The following is a 17436-nucleotide window of genomic DNA, read 5'->3' on the forward strand; positions in this document are numbered from 1 at the left end:
GGGACGACCTGATTACCCTGTATCTCCCCCAGCGCTTAGAAGAGTGCTCTGCACATGGTAAGCGCTTAACAAATACCAACATTATTATTATTATTCCGTGCAAGGAGACTGACTTCAGTCTAGGACGTCCCCCAAGGAATTTCCAAGCTGCCTGACCCAGATCATCCCTTCAGCCGGTTCTAGCACTTAGGAAATTATTTCACACCTTCCTCAGCGGTCATGCGTATATGTGTACTCAGCTCTTCATTTTGAACGCTCCAGTTTTAACTCTAGCCGCATTCCTCCTTCAGAGTGTAGGCTCCCGGTGGTCAGAGGACATGTCGCCTCTTTCTTCCGTTCTTCCCAGGCACCTAACTGTCAGTCAGTCAGTCAATCGGATTTTTTGAGCGCTTACTTTATGCAGAGCTTTCATTCATTCCCTCAGTCGTACTTAGTGAGCGCTTACTGACCGTACTAAACGCTTGGGAGAGCGTACGGCGGCAAACAGACGCGTTCCCGGCCCACGGTGAGCTCACAGTCTAGAGGGGGAGACAGATATTCATAGAAATAAATAAATCACAGATATAGACATACGTGCCGTGGGGAAGGGAGGGAGGATGAATGAAGGGAGCGAATCAGGACGATGCAGAAGGGAGTGGGAGAAGAGGAAGGGAAGACTTCTTGGAGGAGATGGGCCTTCAATAAGGCCTTGAAGTGGGAGAGAGCAATTATCTGTCCGATAATAATAATAATAATAATAATGTTGGTATTTGTTAAGCGCTTACTATGTGCCGAGCACTGTTCTAAGCGCTGGGGTAGACATAGGGGAAGCAGGTTGTCCCACGTGGGGCTCACAGTCTTAATCCCCATTTTACAGATGAGGGAACTGAGGCACAGAGAAGTTAAGTGACTATGAGGAGATGAATGTATTAAGTGCTGGGGAGAGTACAATATAACCATGAACAGACACATTCCCCGCCTACGATGAGCTTACGGTCTAGAGGGGGAGACAGGCATCAGTAGAAATAAATAATAAATGGACATAAGGGCCGTGGGGCTAGAAGAGGGGGATGAATAAAGGGAGCGAGCCAGGGCAACGCAGAAAGGAATGGGAGAAGAGGAAAGGAGGGTTTAGTCAGGGAAGGCCTCTTGGAGGAGATGTGCCTTCATTACCGCAATTATTAATAAGGCTTTGAAGCACTCAGTACAGTGCTACGCACACAGTAAGCCCGTCAAACGGCAGGGACCGTCTCTATCTGTTGCCGACTCGTTCATTCCAAGCGCTTAGTACAGTGCTCTGCACAGAGTAAGCGCTCAATAAATACTGTTGAATGAATGAATGAACAGTAAACGCTCAATAAATATGTTTGAATAAATGAAAGGCCGGGGGAGAGAGAAATTGCCGGATATTTCGGATAACTTGGTGCGACGCACCAAGGGGAGCTCAGTATATGCGACTTCTGCACCTCCGACTGTTCCATGTGTTTCCGCAGACAGTCTCCTTCCCTACGAAAGGAAGCCTGTCATCCGACTGGTTCGACCTCTTCTCCGAAAATTCTCTCTCCGTGCCAGAGATCTCACCAACTACCGCCCAAACTTAAATCTCTTTCAGTCGGAGACCCAATCGAGTGGGTTGACGTTGGCCAACACAAACAAACACCTGGCGATCAATAACATCTTTTTCAATTAGGCTATTGACAGGGAAGGGGACTAGAAATTCCAACTGGAGGTCCTGCCAGGTAATTCATTCAGTTAATCGTGTTCACTGAGCGCTTATTGGATGCAGACCACTGTACTGAGAGGTTAGAAGAGTACAGTATCTCCTCGGGGCTATGAATTAAGACCCCACGGTTTTGTTTTTTTGGAGTTGCTAGACACGTTCCCTGCCCACAAGGCGCTTACCGTCTCTACGGGGAATCGCCACAAAAACCTTTCTGGATTTATTTTCTTTTTATGGTACTCGTTAAGGGTTTACTATGTGCCAGGCATTGTTCTAAGCGCTGACATAGATACAAGCTAATAGGGTTGGACAACAATCCATGTCCCACATGAGGTTCACGGTCTTGATCCCCATTTTGTGGATGAGGTACAGAGAAGTGTAATGACTTGTGACAGGTCACACAGCAGACAAATGGCAGAGCTGGGATTAGAACCCAGGTCCTTCTGACTTCCGAGCCTGTGCTCTATTCACTAGGCCACACTGCTTCTCACTAGGCTCACTGAGAAGCAGTGTGGCTCAGTGGAAAGAGCACGGGCTTTGGAGTCACGGGTCACGGGTTCGAATCCCGGCTCGGCCACTTGGCAGCTGTGTGACTTTGGGCAAGTCACTTCACTTCTCGGTGCCTCAGTTCCCTCATCTGTGAAATGGGGATTAAGACTGTGAGCCCCACGTGGGACAACCGAGAACAGTGCTCGGCACATAGTAAGCGCTTAACAAATACCAACATTATTATTATTATTATTACTAGGCCACATTGTTTATATTATTGGTATATATACCTCCATGGTATATATACATACATATATATATACATATATACATATATATACCTCCATTGGTATATATACAGCTCCATGGCAGCTGTGTTGACCTTTTTAACTACAACCAAAGACTTCTCTGAATGGAATATAGGACTGTAGTGGCAAAGAACTTTATTCATTGCCTCATATTTATTGAGCATTTACCATGCGCAGAGCACTGTACTAAGTGCTTGGGAGAGTACACGAGAACACTATAACTATTACTCACCCTTGGACTTTACATGTGCACACCCACAAACATGCACCTAAAGATAATTTTTTTTTTCTGAGATCAATTAATCACAGGTGAAGTTTATTGGGCACCTGTCTTGTCTTATGCCGTCGAGTCGTTTCCGACCCACAGCGACACCACGGACACATCTCTCCCAGAACGCCCCGCTCTCCATCTGCCGTCGTTCCGGGAGTGGATCCGCAGAGTTTTCTTGGTCAAAAGCCGGAATCGGTTGACCGTTGCCTCCTTCCGCGCAGTCGACTCGAGTCTCCGCCCTCGACTCTCTCCCGTGCCGCCGCTGCCCAGCACGGGGGAGTTTTGACTCGTAGCAGACGGCCCGCCGCTCGCTAGCCACCGGCCAAGCTGGGAACGGAATGGATATGCTTCTGCTTGACTCTCCCTCCCATAGTTAAGACTGGTAGAGACTGGGAACTCTCCAGGTGCCACCCTGAGAGGGGATTGAGCACCAACTAAGTGTGAAACACTATTCAACCCTTGGGAAGGTGCTGAAGAATCAAGGATTTTATTTTCTACTCTTAAGACTGAAAGCTCATTATGGATAGGGAATTGCTTGTCTGCTAATTCTGTAGTCTTGTACTCTCCCGACCACGTAGTGCATAGTACGTGCTTAATAAGTGCCATTTGATTGATAAAGGGATTCACAATCAAAAGATGGAGATGGACTAAAGTTATGTACAGATAATGTGAGTAGGAGGATATAATGGAGTAGTTCACCGCTATCAGGATGAAATAGGAGAATGAGTAATTGAATCGAGCAGCGTCGCTAATATGGGCGCGAGCACAATCCTTTATTGCAACGTCACGTTGTCTTTTATCCAGCTAGACAAGGATTCCCTAATTTCCTAATCCCTAATTCCCCCCCTCCTACCTCACCTCACTACTCTCCTACTTCAACAGCCTGCACACTTGGCTCCTCTAATGCTAACCTTCTCACTCTACCTCAATTTTGCCCACATCCTGCCTCGGGTCTGGAACGCTCTCCCTCCTCACTCTGTCAGACAGCGACTCTCCCCATCTTCAAAGCTTTATTGAAAGCCCATCTCCTCCAAGAGGCCTTCCCTGACTAAGCTCCCTTGCCTCTTCTCCCACTCCCTTCTGTGTTGCCCTGACTTGCTCCTGACTTGCTCCCTTTATTCATTCCCTCTCCAAGCCCCACAGCACTTAGGTATATAGCTGTCATTTATTTATATATTTTAATGTCTGTCTCCCCCTCTAGACTGTGAGTTCGTTGTGGGCAGGAAATGTGCCCGTTTATTGTTACATTGTACTTAGTACAGTGTTCCACACACAGTAAGTGCTGAATAAATAAGATTTAATTGAATGAATGAATAATTCCCCGTGTTCTATCCAAAATGGGAAATGGAAACACAGAACTGTTTGTACTTTACGCAGCTTCTCCTCTAGATTGTAAGCTCCTTAGGGTCAAGGAATGTGTCCCCCAACTCTGTTATGTTATACTCTCCCAGGTGCTCAGTACAGTGCTCTGCACATCTTTCTACACCTTTGCTTTTACCAGTTATATTGCTGTTTTTCCTCCTTGCCCCCTTTTTGGAAATGATTTGTGTCTCCTTGATTCCTCCTTTAGGATATAAGTTCCCTAATGTCCCTTAGAGTTAGCACCTCTCCATAGAATGCGATCCCGTCATTGGGCAGGGATTGTTTCTATCTGTTGCCGAATTGTACGTTCCAAGCGCTCAGTACAGTGCTCTGCACGTAGTAAGCGCTCCATAAATACTATTGAATGAATGAATGAAACTAACAAGAGTTTTAAGGAAGTATCATAGCCTCCAGTGCCATTAATACGCAGATGAAATTCTACTATAAAACTTTATGATTGACTTAAAATAGTAGAATCCTGATTCTACAAGGACCTGAACGAAGCATTCTTCTCCCTTTGACATGACTCATCATTAGCCTGAATTTCTGACAAAACAATTTTTCTTCTGGATCTCAGTCTATCAGCAATGGTATTTACTGATAATAACAATAATAATAATAGTATTTATTAAGCACTTACTATGTGCCAGGCACTATATTAAACACTGAGGTCGATACAGGCTAATCAGGTAGGATACAGTCCCTGTTCCACAAGGTGCTCACACTCATGATCCTCATATTACAGATGAGGGAACTGATGCACAGAGAAGTGAAGGACTTGCCCAAGATCTCACAGCAGGTAAGTGGCCGACTCAGGATTCGAACCCACAGTTTTCTGATTCCCAGGCCCATTCTCTATTGGAGAAGCAGCATGGCTTACGGATAGAGCACGAGTCTGGGAGTCAGAAGGATCTGGGTTCTGATCCCGGCTCTGCCACATGTCTACTGTGTGACTTTGGGGAAGTCACTTCACTTCTCTGGGCCTCAGTTACCTCATGTGTGAAATGGGGATTAAGAGTGTGGGACAGGGATTGTGTCCAACCTGATGAACTTGTATCTACCCCAGCGCTTAGAACAGTGCTTGGCAAATAGTGAGCACTTAAGAAGTACCATAATTATTATTTACTTGGCTGTGCTATTTCTTTGAGTGCTTACTGGGTATAGAGCACTGGAGTAAGTGCTTGGGAGAGTATGCTAGAGTTGGTAGATATGATCCCAGCCTCTAGACTGCAAGCTCCGGCGCTTAGAACAGTGCTCGGCACATAGTAAGCGCTTAAATACCAACAACAACAACAACAAAAAAGCTTATTGTGGGCAGGATACGAGTCTAACAACCCTATTATACTCTCCCAAGTGCTTAGTACAGTGCTCTGCATACATTAAGTGCTCAATACATATCACCGACTGATTGATAGAGAAGCTAACGATCTAGTGTGGGAGATAGGCACTAAAATGTGTTTCCGACCCACATTGACTCCACAGGCACATCTCTCCCAGAACACCCACCTCCATCTGCAATCATTCTGGTAGTGGATCCAGAGAGTTTTCTTGGTCAAAATCCGGAAGCGGTTGACCGCTGTCTCCTTCCACGCAGTCAGTTTGAGTCTTCACCCTCAACTCTCTCCCGTGCCGCCGCTGCCCAGCACAGGAAAGTTTTGACTTGTAGTGGATGGCCTTCCACTCGCTAGCCACTGGCCAAGCTAGGAATGGAAGGACAGGCCTCTGCTTGAATCTCCCTACCGTAGCAGTGTGACTCAGTGGAAAGAGCACGGGCTTAGGAGTCAGAGGTCATGGGTTCTGATCCCTCCTCTGTCACCTGTCAGCCGACTATGGGCAAGTCACTTCATTTCTCGGTGCCTCAGTTACCTCATCTGTAAAATGGGGATCAAGACTGTGAGCCTCATGTGGGACAGTTTGATTACCCTGTATCTACCCCAGGACTTAGAACAGTGCTCTGCACATAGCGCTTAACAAATACCAACATTATTGTTATTATTATAGTCGAGACTGGTAGAGTACTGGAAACTCTCCAGGTGCGATCTTGAGAGGGGTATAAGGATATATATATATATATATATAATATATATATTATGGGAATGGAGTCTTTATGGCCATAATAATAATTGCGGTACTTGTTAAGTGCTCACCATGTGCCAGGCACTGTACTAAGCACTGGGGTGGAAACAAGCACATTGGGTTAGACACAGTCCATGTCCCAAATGGGGCTCACAGTTCATTCATTCATTCATTCAATAGTATTTATTGAGCACTTAGTATGTGCAGAGCACTGTACTAAGCTCTTGGCACAGTCTTAATCCACATTTTACAGATGAGGTAACTGTGGCCCAGAGAAGTGAAGTGACTTCAGCCACACAGCAGGCAAGTGGCAGAGCCGACATTAGAACTCATGACCTTCTGACTCCCAGGTCTGTGTTCTATTCAACATACCCTGCTGCTTCCCCTCTGAGCACATAAGTTATGCAGAAGGGAAAGACTAAGGTGGGGAGAGGAGAAGTTGGTGAGGGAAGGCTTTCTGGAAGAGATGTGATTTTAGTATTAGGGCGCTGAAGACAGAGAAGACGATCATTTCGAAAATGAAAGGTCCTGAGGGAGTTCCAAGACAGAGGGAGGATGTGAGCAGACGGTGAGGGAGATGAGATTGAGTCACAGTTAAATAGCTTGGCGTTAGAGGAGCAAAATGTGAGCGCTGAGTTTTAGTGTCAGAGGAGCCAAGGAGGGACCACAGCAGATGCCTTCCCCTGGAGATGAGATGGTAAATCCTATGAACAAAGTCTCTCAAGAGGTAGAAATTGATATTTAGAGAAGAAGCACAATCTAGTGTTTAGAGCCCAGGCCTGGGAGTCAGAAGGACCTGGGTTCTAATCCCAGCTCTACCACTTATCTGCTGTTTCACAATGGGCAGATCACTTCACCTCTCTGGGCCTCAGTTACCTCATCTGTAAAATGGGGATTAAGACGGAGCCCCAAGTGGGAGGTGAACTGTGCCCAACATGATTACCTTGTATCTATGCCAGTGTTCTGAGCCGTGCCTGGAACATAGTAAGCGCTTAACAAATACATAAGAAAAAAGAAAGGGAAGAATGAGCAAATGCACTGGCAAATCCTCAAACTTTCTTACCCCTATTCAGATAGCCCATCTGAGCTGGGGAGGAGAGAGAATTGAGGCAAATAGGAAATGTCTTTTCAGAAATAGCAAGCTTCAAATGGAGAGACACGTGTGTCCAACCCAATTACTTTGTACCTACCCCACTGCTTAGTATAGTGCTTAACAAATGTTATCATCATCATCATTATTAATTAAGAGAAATCAGTGTCAGTAGCTCTTAACACAAAGTATAACAACATAACAAAGGATGACTTTTTTGTGTGCCCATGTGCCTAGATGGATCCCTCTTGGCCTTTTTTTTAAAAATGATATTTATTAAGTGCTATGTGCCAGATACTGTTCTGAGCGCTGGGGTAGATACAAGATCATCAGGTCGGACGTAGTCCATGTCTCACATGGAACTTACAGTTTTAATCCCCATTTTACAGAAGAAGGCAACGAGGGCCAGAGGAGTGAAGTGACTTACCCAAGGTCACACGGCAGACAAGCGACAGAGCCACACGTTCACTCATAGGCAAATTTCACCGTCGGTGGGGTCTCCTTCGAATACGAACGACACCTCTACGTGTCAGGAAATGAGGATGTGTTTGTCCAACATGCTGACCTGTCAGCAATAGAGACGGAAATTTGTGAATCGGGGATTCATTCATTCATTTAATCATATTTGAGCACTTACTGGGTGCAAAGCACAGTTCTAAGCATTTGGGACAGTATAATATAATGATAAACAAAACGTATCCCTACCCACAACGAGCTTACATTCTAGAGAGGGAGACAGAAGTTAACATAAATAGAACACAGTGCCTGACTTTAACAATAGAAACCAGAAACAGGAATAAAAAAATGCGTTCTGAAGAATGTCTGCTTCAGTCTCTGCCCCGCGCATGATCAAATGATTTCAAGCCACCTTCTCTCTGAAAGCCGTCAGAGCCGTTTATCCGTTCACGACAGCTTAGCAGCAGCGAGTTCACCCACCTGATTTTCTGACAAACAGCTTAAGGTTTGGCACAGTTGGCAGGAAAAAGCTCAGATCTGGCCTGCGAGGCTGTGTTCAAATAGGGATGGGCAAGCCTCAAAGCATTTGGAGTTTGAATTCGGTTGGGATAAAAGCCTCAATGTCAACTAATCTCAATTATCTAGATCTCCTCAGCCTCCCACCCCTCCTCATCTGCCAAGCTAAGCATACTGGGTTTGGCCAGGAGAGCCCGAAGCGGCTAGGCCCACAACCGAGGCCTTAGGAAACGTCTGGTTCTTCCTGAGATTCTTGGGTTCAGGCTGGGCCTTCTCCAGAGACCTTCCCCTCCACAAGCAGGGCCTGCGCCTCTCGCCTGGACTCAGGTCATTCTTCACCCTCGGGCCCCAAGGGGCCAGTTTGGCTAGAAGAGTTGGGTTCTTGTTTCGCCAGCCTGGGACTTTGGATCCTGTGCTCCTCAGGTCTAGGAAACAGTTGCCTGGTCCACTCCTTCCTTCTCCTCCTCCGACTCTTCCTCCTCCTCTGTCTCTTCCTCGTCCTCCTTTTCTTCTTCCTCCTCCTCCTCTTCCTTCTCCTCCTCCTCCTCCTCTTCCTCCTTTTGCTCCTCTTCATCCTGCTCCTTCTCCTCCTCCTCCTTTTGCTCCTCCCCCTCCTTCTCCCTCTCCCCCTTCTCTTTCTCATCTCCTCCTCATTCTCCTCCTCATCCTCCTCGCCCTCTCTTTCTCCTCCTTTTCCTTCTCTTAGCTCGTTTTGAACAGGGAATGTGTCTGTTATATTGTTGTATTGTACTCTCCCAAGTGCTTAGCACAGTGCTCTGCACACAGTAAGTGCTCGCTCAATTAATATGATTGACTGACTCCTTCTCCTCATTCTCCTTGTTCTCCTCCTCCTCTTCCTCCTCCTCTTAGTTGGTTGTGGGCAGGGAATGTGTCTATTATATTGTTCTCTCTCAAATACTTAGTACAGTGTTCTGCACACAATAAATGCTCAATAAATACAATTGACTGACTCCTTCTCTTCCCCTTCCTCCTCCTTCTCCTCCTCTCCCTTCTCCTCCTGGAATCAGGGGAACTCCAGGACTACTAGTGGCTCTGGTCAAGCCTTGGTGTCCATCAATCAATCAGTGCTATTTATTGAGCCCCTCCCACTTACAGAGCACTGTACTGAATGCTTGGGAGAGTACAATTCAACAGAGTTGGTAGACATGTTCCCTGCCCACAGTGTTTACCGCCTAGAATCTTTAAAAGACTGTAAGCTCGTTGTGGGCAGGGAATGTGTCTGCTTATTATTGTACTTTTCCAAGTGCTTAGTACAGTGCTTTGCACATAGTAAGCTCTCAGTAAGTATGATTGAATAAATGAATGAAAAGCCAGTAGCGAGCTGAGTTTTCTGATGACGATGATGATGATGGTATTTAAGCACTTACTATATACAACCACTCTTCTCCTGGTTAGACAGGGTTTCTCCTGACTCCTACCCTGCCTTGTGTCTCTCTTGTTTTTCAGGTATCCGCCGAGCGTTTACTATGTGCCAAATGCTGGGCTGGATACAAAATGATTAGGTTGGACACAATCCCTGGCTCACAAGGGGCCAAAGTTTTAGCAGGAGAGAGAACAGGTATTTAACCCTCATTTTGCAGATGGGGAAGCCGAAGGACAGAAAAGTTAAGTGAGATGACCAAGGTCACACAGCCGGCAAGTGGAGGACCCAGAATTAGAAATCAGGTCCTCTGACTCTTGGCCCTGTGCTCTTTCCACTGAGTCATCCTGAAACGCTCCTTTGCCTAGTGGCTTCTCCAGGGGGACATGCTCTCACATTAACATTACTTTCGGCCACCTAAAGTTTACCCAAGGCTCTCGCTCCTCTTTTTTCCTCCCCCCAGGGCAATAATCCACTCTGCCGCTCCGGGGTCGTAACCCAGCAGACTGGATTTAGAGGGTTCGATCGTGGTAATTCTTCCCGATAACAAGAGGAATTTCTGTGATGTCATTTGAATGGGTCAAATGCGTCGGCGTTGATATTTTACTGTGGGCAGGGTGAGAGCGTGGCCCTCTGTGTTGTGAATCCTCACTCAGCTATGATACTGTCGTGCCAGGGAATCCTAAACTGGTCACTCAAGCTCCTCAAATTAAATCCCCTCATCTGGGACATGGGGGTGAATTACGTTTACCTGTGCCTCACGGTCGCTGGGCAGAACAAGCCATAAATCCAACTGCAGAGAAACAGTCCATATCCTAAGAATATTGAATGATGGCGGTAATCATCCTTGGGGCTTATGGGAACACTAGCTCCAGTCAACACAGGAGAGATTTGCTGGGAGAAGCAGCGTGGCCTAGCGGAAAGAGCATGAGCCTTGGAGACCTGGGTTCTAAACCTGGCTCTGCCGTTCGTCTGCCGGTTGACCTTGGGCAAGTAACTTCCCTTCTCTGTGCCTCAGTTACCTCATCTGTAAGATGGGAATTAAAAAAGCGAGCCCCACATGGGACATGAACTTGACTGTCTTGTACCTACCCCAGTGCTTAGTACATAGTAAGTCCTTACCAAGTACAGATTAAGAAGTGAAAGAACAGAATCCGGTTCAGTTTATTTCAACAACGTCTAACATACTGGGTTAAGAAGCATTGTCCAGAGCAGAAAATGGTCTTGGGAGGTGTCTGGTATTTGTAGTAACTGGTAAGATGAAGAGGTTGATCATATGAGCACAACTTGACTAAGACAAAATAGGTTTTGGCATCTTCCTCACACTCCGTTCTTCCGCCACTCAGGTGTCTGGTATTTGTAGTAACTGGTAAGATGAAGAGGTTGATCATATGAGCACAATTTGACTAAGACAAAATAGGTTTTGGCATCTCCCTCACACTCCACTCTTCCGCCACTCAGGCCTGAAGCCGCCTCTCAGCTGAAGACGTCCTCCTTGGTAAATATGATCTTGTAGGTGATGTGTCAAACGTCCTCAAAATCCTTTTCTCGCTCTCATCTTACCTGTCATTCAAAGCACACTTTCTATTAAACTGTGAGCCCCATGAGTGACAGGGCCTCTGCCTGACCAGATTATCTTGTATATTCCCCTGTGTTTAGTACAGTGCTGGGCACCCAATAACAATGATTATTAATTATATTTAAGTACTAACCACTGGGGGAGATATAAAATGAGCACGTCCCGCAGTAATCCTGGCTCCACCATTTGTCTGCTGTGTGACCTTGGGTAAGTCACTTAACTTCCCCGAGCCTCAGTTCCCTCATCTGTCAAATGGAGATTAAGAGTGTGAGCCCCATGTGGGATGGGGATTGGGCCCAATCTGATGAACTTGTATGTTCAGCGTCTGGCACATAGTAAGCGCTTAACAAGTACAAACATCAACAACAATAATAATATAATCATATCAGTGGAAAGAACATGGGCTTGGGAGTCAGAGGTCATGAGTTCAAATCCCGACTCAACCGCTTGTCAGCTGTGTGACTTTGGGCAAGTCACTTCACTTCTCTGGGCCTCAGTTACCCCATCTGTAAAATGGGGATTAAGTCCGTGAGCCCCTTGTGGGACATTCTGATCCCCTTGTATCCTCTTCAGTGCTTAGAACGGTGCTTTGCACATAGTAAACACTTCACAAATGCCATCATTATTATTATTATTGTTGTTTTGTCTCCTGCTGCTCTCATCTAGGAGTCGGGGCTGGAGTGAGAGATTCTCTTCTGTCTGCTCCGTTTCACTAGGGCAGCTGCCGAGGTAGAGCTTAATAAATTAAATTAAATAAATAGAAATCATGTAGGCGTGAGGATCAGACAACAGGGACTCTCGGCCTGTTGTGATTAGGCCCGCCTTTCTCTGAAATGAAGCTGGTGAGGTCACCAGCTGGGGAGATCACATGCTCTCAAACGATCCATCAATCAATCAGTGGAATTTATTAAGCGCTTACCCTGTGCAGTGCACTGCAACAGAATTAAGAGACTTGTTCCTTACCCTTAACGAGCTCCTTAGTAACTTTCTTCCATCCCCTAGTCTCTCATGCCCACCCATAAATACGTGCACATATTCCCATATACCGTGTGATGATACGTATGCATTCCCAATTAATGTGATCTTTTAACTTGACTGTCAATGAGGAATGTAGGCAGACCATCCAGTTGTTGCTCAATTAAGGCACTCTAAAAAACAAACCCTTATATGATGGAGATCATAATTCTGATGCAGGTGATTTCCAAAGGATTTTTTTTTTTTTTCCCATGGTGAGCCTGCTAAATTAAAATCCGTTGAAATGAACAGGACCTCTCGGGAGAACGTTGGCAGGGTCGACGACTAGTAACAGGGAAAGAATGCTGACGCTGGCTTTCAAATCCTTGAAGAAGTATGTGTTCTTCTGGTCCTTGGGAAAGGTAGATTGTTGTAATGATAATAATAATTGCGGTATTTGTTAGGCGCTTACTACGCGCCAGGCACTGTACCGAGCGCTGGGGTGGATTCAAGCAGATCGGATTGGACACAGCCCCTGTCCCATGTGGGGCTCACCGTCTTAGTCCCCATTTTACAGATGAAGTCACTGTGGCCCAGAGAAGTGAAGCGATTTGCTCAAAGTCACACAGCAGATGAGTGGCAGAGCCGGGATTAGAACCCATGACCTTCCGACTCCCAGGCCCGGGCTCTAGCCACTGCGCCATGCCGCTTCTTTTGACATCTGTTAGTACAAGGTGCGTCTTCATTGATTAGGCTGTGCAAGGTAACACTGAAAATCAAGTACTGAATAGATATATACAAAAAATACCTACTTCAAAATCTTTCATAATTGCAAGACTTTTACATTGCTTTACTGATATGAAGCTATATTCACCAGGTACTAAGTACTGGGGTACAGAGCATGGGCCTGAGAGTCAGAAGGTCATGGGTTCTAATCCATGCTCCATTTGTTTGCTGTATGACCTTGGGCAAGTCACTTCACTTTTCCGTGCCTCAGTTACCTCACGTCTAAAAGGGGGATCGAGACTACGAGCCCCATATGGGACTGGGATTGTGTCCAACCCCATTTCCTCGTCTCCACCCCAGTGCTTAGTACAGTTCCTGGCACATAGTAAGTGCTTCACAGATATCATAATTATTATTATTATTATTATCATCGGGTCCCCCATGGGGCTCACAGTAAATGGGAGGGAGCACAGAGCTTGTTATGGGTAAGAAACCCGTCTACTAATTCTGCTGTATTTTACTCTCCCAAGCACTTAGTACAATGCTCTGCACATAGCAAGAGCTCGGTGATTGAACCGGTACTGAATGTCCATTTTGCAGATGAGCGAACTGAGGTACGGACAAGGGGAGTGACTCGCCCACTGTCACACAAAGAAGTTCTTCTAATACCAGTTCCTACTTTCAAAATTCCTATTTGAGTCCTACCTTACTAAGAATGATCCCATTTGAAAAGTGCACTGGTAATCCTAAACCTTGAATGGCAAATGCAAAATTAAATGAATATAGGGACGCTTCTCTTCTTTTCCTTTTTCTTTTAATGGTATTTGTTAAGCTCCTACTATGTGCCAACTAATAGTAAGCGCTCAGTAAATACCATCGAATGAATTAACTATTGTACTAAGCACTGGGGTAGATACAAGCTAATCAGGTTGAACGGCCCCGTCCCACACAGGGTTTACAGTCTTGATCTCCATTTCACAGACGAGGTAACTGAGGCACAGAGAAGTGAAGTGACTTGCCCAAGACCACGCAGCAGACAAGTGGTGGAGCGGGGATTAGAGCCCATGACCTTCTGACCCCCAGGCCCTTGCTCTAACCATTAAGCGACACTGCTTCTCCAGTGCAGAATTTACCCTGGATTTGGGCAAAAGGGATTTTGATGAAGGTATCACACCCAAGGGCCTCTGCTTCAGTCGGCCAAGAACAGCAGCAACACAAAGGAAAAGTAAAGAAGCCAAGTTGTCACTGTTGACGTTAAATTTTGGAGCATTTTTACAAGTCGTTGCTTTTGCAGTTCAGGACTAAAGAGCCTTCCTCTGTTTCCATTTTCCATTTTCTCCTTTTTAAATAGTATTTATTCAATACTACATGTCAAGCACTGCTCTAAACACTGGGGTAGATCTAAGTTAATCAGGCTGGTCATAGGCCCTGTCTCACTTGGGGCTCACGGTCTCAGTAGGGGGGAGACCGAGGCAACGAATCTCCATTTTACAGATGAGGAAACTGAGGCACAGAAAAGTTAAGTGCCTCGCCCGAGGTCACACAGCGTGCATCTGGCAGAGCTGGGATTAGAACTCAGGACTTCTGAGTCCCAGACCCGTGATCTTTCCACTACATCACAGTGTTCCTCGAGTTTTACACCCTAACAGGAACAATTGCCTTCTAAAATCAGGTCTACAGACAGTGGCTCCAGAATTCTGCTCCCAAGTCAATCCCATGTTTTTATCCCAAAGGAAACTAGATTTGATCCTTGTCATCCTCCCCCAGCTCCAGTATAACCCCTTTTTATTATTATTATAGTTATGGAATTTGTTAAGCGCTTACTACACGCAAGGTACCTACTAAGCGCTGCATGGCATAGTGGATACAGCATGGTCCCGGGAGTCAGAAGGTCATGAGTTCTAGTCCTGGCTCCGCTATACGTGTCTGCTGTGTGACCTTGGGCAAGTCACTTTACTTCTCTGGGCCTCAGTTCCCTCATCTGTAAAATGGGGATTGAGACTGTGAACCTCGGGTCGGACAGGGACTGGGCCCAATCCAATTTGCTTGTCTCCACCCCAGTGCTTAGTACAGTGCTTGGCACATAGTAAGCCCTTAACAAGTGCCGTTATTATTATTAGTATTACTATTAAAAAGGATCATAACACCCTGGGAAGTAGCCTCGCTTTTGATCCCCAAAACCATCCCGTTTTGTTCCCAAGCAACTTTTTATTTGCCATTCCTTCAATCTCCCCTTTAGAACAATAATAATAATAATAATAATAATAATGGTATTACTTAAGTGCTTATTATGTGTCAGGCACTATACTAAGCACTGGAGGGGAATACGAACAATTCAGGTTGGACACAGTCTCTGTCCCCCAGTGGGTTCACAGCCATAACCCCCATTTTTATAGATAAGCAGTGACGATATAGAGAAGCAGCGTGGCTCAGTGGAAAGATCCCGGGCTTGGGAGTCAGAGGTCATGGATTCGAATCCCTGCTCCATCACTTAGCTGTGTGACTTCGGGCAAGTCATTTAACTTCTCTGTGCCTCAGTTACCTCATCTGGAAAATGGGGACTAAGACTGTGAGCCCCATGTGGGACAACCTGATTACCCTGTATCTACTCCAGCGCTTAGAAGCAGCGTGGCTCAGTGGAAAGAGCCCGGGCTTGGGAGTCAGAGGTCATGGATTCGAATCCCTGCTCCATCACTTAGCTGTGTGACTTCGGGCAAGTCATTTAACTTCTCTGTGCCTCAGGTACCTCATCTGGAAAATGGGGATGAAGACTGTGAGCCCCACGTGGGACAACCTGATTACCCTGTATCTCCCCCAGCGCTCAGAACAGTGCTCTGCACATAGTAAGCGCTTAACAAATACTAACATTACTATTAGAACAGTGCTCTGCACATAGTGAGCGCTTAACAGATACCAAAATTGTTATTATTATTACAAGGTAACTGAGGCACAGAGAGGTGAAGTGATTTGTCCAAGGTCACACAGCAGACAAGTGGCAGATTAGAACCCGTGACCTTCTGAGTCCCAGGCCCGGTCTCTATCCACGAGGCCATTATGCTTCTCCTCTAAGCCATGGTGCTTTAGAAGATATCCTTGCAGCTGTATACTGTACTGTCTCATTGGTCCTCCATAATCTAGCTGCTTCTGCTCAGCTAAATGTTTCCTAACAGCCCTGGAATGGCCTTCCAGCTATTGTGGTTGTCTTAGAAGAAGCCTCCCTGACCTTTTTATCATATAAAGGTGTTAAGGCACTGTTATTAAGGTGAGAAAGAGAAGCTGGAAAGAAAGCAGATGACGGATAAGATACCAAAGAAAACAAGTTTAATAAACCTGCCAACCCTTAATTATCGAGGAAGCCCCAACTTCCTCATTATGGATGTGTGGAGGCATAAAAAAACCCCCTCTTCAACTTATCGTTTAATGATCACCTTCACTTTGCCTCAGCTTGATTGTAGGTTTCTCTGGAAATATATCAAAATACTGGGGGAAGCGGGATAGAAAGGGAGCCCTTCACGGACTCTGATCCACTCGTGTGAAGAAGAGTTTTTTTGTAAGGGAGACGCGTAAAAGCTTATTGAAGAGGGAGAGTGTTAGCAAATGTGGATTTTGCCTGAAAAGGGCAGAAGTGGTGATGTAGGTTTTGGGGTTGGTTTCCAACAGGTGATGTAACCCACACGGTACAAGATCTGGTGTGTAATTGAAAATAGCTGCACAATAGAGGGGCCCTTCATTTTCAAATAGTGTCTAGCCGGGATGCGTTCCCAGGATTCCAGAAAAAGTTCACTTTTAGGAAGCAGTGCTTAGTACAGTGTCCAGCGTTTAGTACGGTGCCTGGCACATAGAAAGCGCTTAACAGATTGCATTAAAAAACCCCCAAAAAACACACAAAACAAAACCGACCTTCTTTCTTCCCTCCCTTCCCTCATTACTTATTTAATCTAGGGTAAATGTTTTGTTTGAAATGGACCAAACTGATTTCGGGCAAGGGAAAACATTTGGAATTTTGCAAAAGTCACTCACCCCACCTCCCAAGCTTTCACCCAAAACGCTAACCAAACCAAACATTTTTGGAGGTTTGAAAATGTCTGGTTCATTATTTTTGTCATTATTTTTCCTTTGGGCGCACTTCTGCACTTCAGGATATATTATTATAAATATTATTATTTCCAGCCCAAACACAAGCAAGTTCTGGAGGAACACAATTTTGCAGACTTAAGAGTTTCAGTAAATTTGAGTTAGCTGTGTCTAAGTATCCACATTTTTATGTACTTAAAATAGAAAGTATCAAAATGCAGACTGATTAGAACAAAGTTAGGATCATCTTTCCCAGAGCCTTAGGTTTCTCGGTCACTAGTAAGGGGAAGATGAGAGGGCCACCATTACCTCGCCTCCTCCAGACTCAGACGGCCTTTCCCTCTTCCTCCCCTCTACCACCGTCTTCCTCCTTCTCCCCATTCCCCACTTCCCACTCAGGAAAACATACTATAGTTTCTTGGTTTGAAAATTCATGGCTCAGGATTAAAAGAATG

This window comes from Ornithorhynchus anatinus, chromosome 2, assembly GCF_004115215.2.
Source record: "Ornithorhynchus anatinus isolate Pmale09 chromosome 2, mOrnAna1.pri.v4, whole genome shotgun sequence".
NCBI lineage: Eukaryota > Metazoa > Chordata > Mammalia > Monotremata > Ornithorhynchidae > Ornithorhynchus > Ornithorhynchus anatinus.